The sequence below is a fragment of the Microtus pennsylvanicus genome, chromosome 13, assembly GCF_037038515.1.
Source record: "Microtus pennsylvanicus isolate mMicPen1 chromosome 13, mMicPen1.hap1, whole genome shotgun sequence".
Lineage (NCBI taxonomy): Eukaryota > Metazoa > Chordata > Mammalia > Rodentia > Cricetidae > Microtus > Microtus pennsylvanicus.
The window spans coordinates 27,066,631-27,074,026 of NC_134591.1; the positions used below are offsets into that span (position 1 = coordinate 27,066,631).

The window sequence follows — 7,396 nt, forward strand, 5'->3', positions numbered from 1 at the left end:
GAGGGCAGTCTTAACCCTCTGGTATCACACAATGGAAGGAACACATTCTATTCTTTGGTGTAGATCTCCACGGGTGCCCAATGTTTGACCAAGTACAATCTTAACTGTGACTGAGGATCCAAGTATCCTTTTTTGTACTATCTCTTGAAAGAGTAAAGCTTGACACACATCAAGATGGATCCTGTAACAAGATTTTAAGTGTAATCTCCCAGAAGTCACAGAACACAGCAGTGTAAGCAGACAGAGATGTGTTTTGTATTTCCTTCTTCTAATGTCGCAGGTCATAATGTTATCATTATGCCTCTCATCTTTAATCAAGAACTTAGATTATGTTAGACCCTACTGTCAGTCTTACTTTTTTAAAAATATGACATTTAGTTATTATACATATTAATTCTGTTATGAAATCACCTTATATAGGAACTTAAAAAATATATTTTATGGGGAAAGGAGAAAATAAATACCCTACTCATAGCTTTAATTTAAAGTAAACATTTTTATCAGTTCTCCAGTGCCTCTATGCGCCCTCCTCGTGGCCTTGCTTCCCTTCCTAGCTATGGAAGCAACTTCTGTCTTGAGTTTTGTTCAGACTGTGACCTTGTTAGCCTAGCTTTCCATCTGTGTATGAGTGTCAGGACAAACTCTTCACTGTGCTTGTTTTTGACGTTGATGTCAATGAAATCCTGAAGTATAAATTCTTCTTGAACTTAATTTATTAAAAGTTGATTTTGAGATTCCCCAGTTCTCATGTGTACTACCGCAATTTATTCATTGTGGCCACCGAATAATATGCAGTTGGGTGATTTTTACAGCCACTTATTGTGCTAATTGGTTTGTTCTTCAATGCATTATGTATTTTGCTGTTAGGGGGCCTGTAGCCTGAGCATCTCTGAGCATGGTGGTATGTTAGTCAGGTTTCTCATTGCCATGACAAATACCCAAGAAAGAAGGTTTAAAAAAGGGAAGGTTTAGTCTTTGGTTTACAATCTTGGAGGTTCAGCTGATGATTGGTCTGGTGCCTCTGATTCTGAGGCAGCTGTGAGGCAGAGTACCATAGCAGGGAAAAAACAGTCCAGCAGAGAAAATTAACTTCTGGAAAGAGAGAGGAGATTGGAAGAGAAATGAGAGGAGGAAGGGGAGGGAGAGGGGGGGAAACTGAAGGAGAAGGAGAAAAGACTCCGGGCAAGGTCCTCAGTGGCCTCTTTGCTTCTTGCAGGCACCATCTCTGCAAGTTTCTGCGCCTTGACATGTTATCAAATTATGAGCCAACCAGGATTGTTACTGATTTTTCTACAGTCCTCATTTTGATGATTGGATCCACCATCTCAGGACCATGGCTTTAACACCTGAGATTTTGGGAACATACTTTCTATCTAAAGCATGACTCATGGCCTAGGTCCATTTATATCTGTATATACACCTATATCTGTCTGTCTGCCTATCTTAGGATGCACCAGAAAAGTAAGGGTCAATTCGCTTAACCTCAAAATGATCTGGTGGCATTTTTAACCACAGTACTCAGAGTATCCCCATTTTGTTTTTGAGATAGCGTTTTTCTGTACCTTTGGAGCCTGTCCTGGAACTAGCTCTTGTATACCAGGCTGGCCTCAAACTCACAGAGATCCACCTGCCTCTGCCTCCTGAGTGCTGGAATTGAAGGTGTGTGCCATGACCGCCCAGCTTGCATCTCCACTTTATTTATTTATTTTTTTAGATTTATGTTTATTTATTTTTCTTCTTTAAATTATTTATTTATTAAAGATTTCTGCCTCCTCCCTGCAACCACCTCCCATTTCCCTTCCCCTTCCCCTTCCCCAATTAACTCCCCCTCCCTCAGCAGCCGGAAGAGCAGTCAGGGTTCCCTGCCTTGTGGGGAGTCCAAGGACCTCCCACCTACCACAGCCAGGCCTTGGTTCCTGCTCCCACCTACCACTGCCAGGCCTTGGTTCCTGTTTTAAGCTCCCAGGCCGGCAACATTCTTTGTTAGACAGAACTGGCCTTCAAACCCTTCTGACTCACTTTGGTACCTTATATCTCTCTGACTTCTTTCTTTTACTTTTTCTTTCAACAAAAGAGTTTTTAAGAGGTTATGTGATTAGGATGCATCCATGGGTATAGTTTTGCTTAATGGTCTGCTATGCTATGTAACATCTACCATTATTGCTTCGTTGTTAAAATTTAAATGTAACAGTATGCTAATATTCATTTACATAAACATTACTATATCTCTTTGGGGCTACAAAATTTCACAAACTTGAGGGTGCTAAAGCAATAGTTAAATCTAAATTATTGCTCTTTATAATAAATGTATTTCTATTGGTTGAAAAATTAACATTAGATACAAAATTTTGTTTCTTTTTTTTCCTTTTTCTTTCCTTCTTTTTTTTTTTTTGAGACAGGGTTTTTTTGTTTAACAGTCATAGATGTCCTGGAACTTGCTCTTGTAGACCAGACTGGCCTCAAACTCACAGAGATCTGCCTGACTCTGCCTCCCAAGTGCTGGGATTAAAGGTATGCACCACCACCGCCTGGCAAATGTTTCTTTTTCACTTGATCTGTTGAGTCCAAATGAAAATAGAGCCCCCTTAAAAAGATTCTGAACGCCCATGAGGGAGGCGATCCATGCATGGCCACGTGGCCAGCACCTGAGCACATGGCCTTCTGTACTTCCACTTCGATGCCCTCGCTCCACATCACACAGCCTTTCCTGGAAGACTGGTCAGAACGGGATGCAATTTGCTGAAATTCTTCCACTAGAGAAGGAGGTTGCATAATTAGCTAAATACCTTCATCATCTGAACCTAAGCAAATACAGAGCAGGGACCACAGGATCAAAGTGAGGTGGTGATTGGTGGGGGACCAAGTTGATTCCATCTGCACAATGAATGGGAGTTTCTGAATAACTTACGACCTTCAAAAAGTGTTTATTGTTGCTTGAGATGGGATGAAGGGCACCTTAACTTTTTTTATGCTTCTGGGTAAATAAACACTGGAAAGAAATAATATAAAAATCTGCTGAGCATATATATATATATAACTTAATACATATGAATTGAGTTATCACTGCTGTGCTACCCTGAAGGAATTCATTTGTTCTCTAAACAACCTTTGGAGTAAATGTAGCATTTGATATGAAATAAGTAACTTTGGACATTGATTACTGACACCTCCATCTGCACAATCACAGCCATTTCTGAAATGATCTAGTCATTATAAATTTCCCTCAGACTTAGGTCAAAATTCTCTTAGGATCACTCATGATTTTCCTTCCTAGATCAAATATCTTAGGCATATTAAATACTCTAATTTTTCTTGTCCCTTAAAAATAATACTGCGGGACAGAGGACTGTGAAGGACATGGGAGAAAAGAAAAAAAAAGAGAGATCCTAACATTTAAATTCTAAGAAAGTTTGGCAATGATGACTGAAGTCCTCGTGACAAAGTGAACTGCCAGAGGGTCCCACATCCAGGAGTGGGCCTGCCTTTGTCTCCCTGTGGTGTTTACATTGGACGGATGCATCCATGGAAAGCGTAGCCTTAGAACACTGTTAGAGTCAGAGGCCAGGATCGGGGACATCAGTCCACAGTATTCTTTGAAGTGGTGACCATATTTGCTATCACAGACATTCATGAAATAATAATAATGATAATAATAATAATAATCTTCAAGTTCCCAGTTACTCAAAGGGATAATCATGCAAATTTCCCGCTTCCCTAAAGGGATGATTCTCACACGTCATACTTTATTTAAAATACTTTTACTAATTTATCTGATGATATTTAGTTAAACAAATTCACCCTTATCATCCCGATTGCCTCTTCTGTCTTCTTCCTGCAAACACCATTGTGAAATATATTTATATTGCATATAATACACACGTACAGACTCATACACACTTATGTAGCAATGGTGCTTTCAGGGAGAGAACAGAAGAGGAAATCAGAATGGCGATCAGAATCAATATATACATGAACACACACAGATAAATATATATCTGGGTATGGAGCCCCTAATTCTCAGTGCCCAACAAGCGGTGATTACCAGCTCCAGCCTGTAGAAATAGAGAGAACAAATGACCCCATTAGCATACTTCTGAGTTTGTGATTTCCTAATAGATTAATTGGACACTAATGATTCTGAGTCACACAGATTCTTTTTCCCTGGCAGCTAGGAGCTAAGCTAAAAGATTTATATTAATTGCTTGTGATTTGTTTGGGTTGGTCCCGCTAGTCCATTGAAGGGGAGGGGTGTGGAGAACACATTCCGTACAATGACTAGAGACTGTTCCCATGAGAAGAGTACCCTGAAACATTTATGCTGCAGTACAGCAAATCTAGAATGACCCTGGAAGTCTTGGGTCATATGGCCACTGTCTGGTCTACCTTGCCAGTGAGAGAGATTTACCCTTTTTCTTTTAACATCAAGCACATTGACAGAAAAAAAAAAAGTAATAATTTAAAAGAGAAGAGGGGTGTGAAGAGAGAACACTGCAGAAAGACAGAACTTTTAGGTTTCTCCTCAAAAGCTCACACCCATGTCTCCTCCTGAGTTGACTTGCGTGGCCACATTGCAGGGCTTATTCTGTGGTGAGGGTGAAGGCACAGAAGCACACCCAGGGGTAGGAGGGGCTGCGTTCCCTAAGGCCCCTCCAGAGTCCTTTCTAGATGGAGTCATCGTGCCGCATGCTCTTGGAATTCTTGGTGCCTTTCCAAGGTACACAGGGCACATCTTCTTGGAGGGTTCATTTATTTCTCCAACAGCCTGAAAGGGAAGCTCTTGTAAACGAAATCAAATCAAGATGCTTCGACCATTGGAATGTAAAGTTCATCTGAATTTTAAAAATAAAACACAAGCCTTCAAAGATGCTTCCCCACTGACTACTGTCATTCAGTTTTCAGTTATGCCTTGTGACAAAAGGTTTGAGAAGGATATCTGGGGTATTAAAGGGTGTAAGGCATTCTCTTACCCTTTCTGTCTAGAGCTGGACTGGACAATATTGGAGATTGTCAACTTCTGGATGTTTGACAACTACCTGAGCATATCATGAAACCGGATAATTCGATGAGAATACTCAATACAAAGTAAGACTCAAGGCAACCCGAATTATTCAAGTAGGTGTGGAGATGAGCCAGCACTGTTTCTCGAACACTGTTTATTGAGTTCTTGCTATGTAGTAGATGTTGTTCTAGAAACTACGATAGCAAAGAACAGAAAATTCCCTTCCAGGTCATCAGGAGATAGAAGGAGAAAAGAGGGTAAGAGAGGATGAATATGAGCCCAATGTATTCTTTTATTTTTTCTCTTTTAAGACAGGGTCTTACTGTGTAGCTCTGACTAGCCTGGAACTCACTATGTAGGCCAGGATGGCCTCAAACTCACAGAGATCCACCTGTCTTTGACTTGAGTTCTAGGCTTAAAGGCTTGCACTAGCATGCCCAGCAATTTTTAAAAATGTGTATGAAGCTGAAAAAAATTAAAAAAAGAATTCCTATTGCCAGCCACAAACTTACCTACAAAAGAAATTCTCTTCCTTTTCTAGAGCATCATAAAGAACCCAAGGAAGAGTGAAAATGGACAAAAGCTCATAAATAAGAAAACAAGCAAAAACTTCAAAATAGTATGACATTCAGGCAGCTAGGATAGATGTGGAACATGGAAAGATCACAGCCTGCTTGGCAGACAAGGAGCAGTGGCCTCTCTAAGATGACATGTCATCTACGAGAAGGAAGTGATCCTGAAAATAAAAGAATCAGCAGCAAGTCCAAAGAACGTGAAAGAACTGAGGCTTATAGAGGGGCAGAAAGGCAATGTGGGCCCATGATGGACGAGGGGCGCCTCGTGGGTGAGACAGGCAGAGAAGAGGCTGTAGACGGCCCAGTGGTCCTGGAAAGAAGTATTCTAGCAACACTGCAAGTTCCTGGAGAGCTTTAATCTAGAGAGTATCGTAACCACACTGGAGAGCAAGACTGAATCTTCCTGAATAACTGGGTTAAAAACTATTTAATGGCTATGGTTGTGTATAAACATAAAACGGAACACTGACAAAGGAGCTCTACTAAAATTAATCTTATTTAAATAAGGGGAAGACAGAAGAGGGGCTGGGTTTTTTGAAGGATATGAGAAAAGGTCTTTTAATAATAAACAAGGATCCTATTCCCTTTGGCTGTATACCTTGCTCAGTCTAGATGTAGTAAAGCAAAGTGCCTTACCCTCTCTGAGGATTAGAGGGGGTTGGGTGGGAGGGTGTGTGGAGGGAATGGGAGGAGGGGAGGGAGTGAGAATTTGGAAAAAAATAAGTAATAAAAAATTTATTAAAAATAATAAACAAGAGACTGTATTTTATTAGCAGGAGAATGTTAAACATATATAGGAGTTTCAGTCAAAAGAATTGAAAAGGGGTTTTGAGTGTATTATAATGGGAAGCCCTTTTAGACACAAACACACATATCTATACACATATATATCAAATATATAAATTTGATTTTTTTTATATGTTGGTGGTTGAACCTCATGCGTGCTAAGCACACGTAGAGCTCGAGCTTTTTTGGTGTGATAAACAATGACAATCTGTTACTGAGACTTTAATCTACTTTAGCCTAAAACATAGGGAAGTATTCACAGAGTTTGAACAGCCCCTTAAAACGGCATTTAAGTAGACCCAAACTCAAGTGTACTGCCACAGTGTTCCCTTGATGAGGGAATTAAAAGTGGGGTGGGAGACTTAACCTTGAAAATGAAGAGTAACTTTTTGGTGAAAGCAGAAAATGCCGACTCATTTGCAAGTTCCAGGTAGAGGTAGGTTACAGTTCAACCCACCTCGGGCTGATTGGTCTCCGCGAGGGAACTACACAAATAGGAAAAAGCCAGGGACTGACTCAGCTCTAGCCAGGGCTGCTTCCCCTGCTGAGGTCTGTTTCTGGCATGACCTCTGCTGTTGTCCTCGGACCTTGCTTCCCTTCTCCTTTGTCGCCGGGGAGAAACAGGAAGGAATGTTTATTAACAAGGCTGGCTGGGGTCACACCCAAGGCAATATCAGATTTTTACCTCTCCTGGGCCTGGGAAGAGGTCCAAAGATCAAGGGCAGCTCCCAGTTAGTAAGAGGAAAAGAACAAACCTCAGAGAACACACTGCCTGCTTTAGCACAGCCCCAGGGTGCCATGACAGGCGGTCTCCTGAATGAGATCTCATTCATTCCTCCTGGCCAACCTGGGGCTCTAACCCTGTAACGGGCCACTAGGACCCTAACCCCCAAGGCCTTTGAGATGATGGCAGAGCAGTGTTTGGCTCCCAGCTTGACTCTCAGGGATGCGCCTCCTTGGCAGATGTATGTAACAGCTGGGTTGACTGCCCAGCTGGCCTCCTCAGCTCCCGACTCTTCCTTCCCACTTTCTCTTC

The 7,396-nt window shown here is 41.4% G+C and overlaps 1 long non-coding RNA gene across 3 annotated transcripts in view; it reads left to right on the forward strand.

The window, feature by feature from the left end:
* Window positions 1–6,188, forward strand: part of LOC142833855 (uncharacterized) — a 64,532-nt gene extending 58,344 nt beyond the window's left edge. For all 3 annotated transcript variants that reach the window (XR_012907454.1, XR_012907456.1, XR_012907455.1), the window contains exons 2-3: window positions 4,981–5,116; window positions 5,541–6,188. This is a non-coding gene — a long non-coding RNA (uncharacterized LOC142833855). The remainder of the gene's footprint in view (window positions 1–4,980; window positions 5,117–5,540) is intronic.
* Window positions 6,189–7,396: the final 1,208 nt, after the last annotated feature.